Here is a 1,430-nt window from a genome sequence, read left to right on the forward strand (position 1 = left end):
GGGAAGTGATGATCCTTCCTCTCAAGGACGCACAGAACAGAGTAGTGTAAACCAGCCGTCTCAGAGCATGTAATTTCTCTTTCAAATAACCGTTACTTTTGTTCTTCTAATAACTTCTGTATATATTTTTTTTAGAAAAAAAAGCCCTTTATTATTTTATTCAAGAAAACAAGGCAGCAAAAAAAGCAAAAACTGCAATTATGTAAGTTCTCAAAAAACAAAGCCCGTCTTCTTTTTGAATTGTTCGGGTGTATTTTTTGATCTTCTTTGGGTGTATTTTAGGTTGACTCCGACTGATTCGAATATGATGGTTGTTAGGGAACAAACGCCGTCGGAAGCGCTTGCAATGTGAGTTTTCCAAGAATATTTCAACCTTATAACCTTATTATTTTCAAATACGTTGTTAACCTTTCATTTTTATTCTTGTTTAGAGTCCCGATCCAGTTTTTTGTGCCGGCATCCCAACAAACAACCACTGACGCAGATTTCGAACCAACCCCTATGCTACAGATTGAAGGGGCTAGAGAAACGTAAGAAAATAGTATTGGGTGTATATTTATTTAGGGTTTGGGTGTATATTTGCTAACAGTTTGGGTGTATATTCTTCCTGATTAATTTTGTGTAACTGTGCAGCACTCCTGAAACCCCCAAACAACTTCAAGAAACAACACCCAATCTTCCCCCAGCTCCAACAAAAATGTAAGTTCATTAGACTAAAATCAATCTTTGCTTATCATCCGTATATTCTTATTCTTACTCTTATTCTTATACATAATGACGCAGTCATCCAGACGCAGAGGACGCTGCTGCCCTGTTGATGATGGCAAGGACAGCAAGCTATATTCCTAAAACAGATCCGGGGATGCCATCATTCAGCCTCGGATTGATAGATTCAAGCCAGGAGGGGGCGTCAACGCAGGAGACAGAAAGGGAAAAATCTCCAGAAACTGCAACTATGCTAGAACAATTAAACAGTTTGGTCCAAAAATTAGCAAGCAGTGCGGCAAAGGGAAAAGACGAAAGTCCACAAATTCAGAGGGAGACTGGGGGAGAAAGTTCTGCAAAGTTGGAAACTCCTGGGGGAATAAATCAAATTCCGGATGATATGAAACAAAAGTGCTACATCTGGGGGACGAGACTGAAGGAAGATGCAAAAGGCGATACTGACGAGTATGAGGAGATATGCACTCTGATTGGCCAAGGAGAATACATTTTGATGAGAACGCACCTTGCATCCCTCCAGGCAAAAAGTGATATAGATCTCAGGTAATTTTAGACTAACATTAATGTTTTTACACCAAAGTCAACTGCAATGTTTACTAATATAAAATTGATTTCGGCATATATTTCTAGATTGTATCTGCCATCAGCCTCATCCTAAACCAGAAAAATGAAAAGAGGTTTCAGGAACAAATATACTGTCTCCCCCC

The 1,430-nt window shown here is 39.2% G+C and overlaps 1 long non-coding RNA gene across 1 annotated transcript; it reads left to right on the forward strand.

The window, feature by feature from the left end:
• LOC107483026 (uncharacterized) lies at nt 1–651 on the forward strand. The gene is made up of 4 exons (XR_008003750.1): nt 1–69; nt 283–348; nt 432–530; nt 634–651. It is a non-coding gene; the product is annotated as an uncharacterized LOC107483026 (long non-coding RNA).
• The last annotated feature ends 779 nt before the right edge of the window (nt 652–1,430 follow it).

Source organism: Arachis duranensis, chromosome 10, assembly GCF_000817695.3.
Source record: "Arachis duranensis cultivar V14167 chromosome 10, aradu.V14167.gnm2.J7QH, whole genome shotgun sequence".
In the NCBI taxonomy this organism is placed as follows: Eukaryota; Viridiplantae; Streptophyta; class Magnoliopsida; order Fabales; family Fabaceae; genus Arachis; species Arachis duranensis.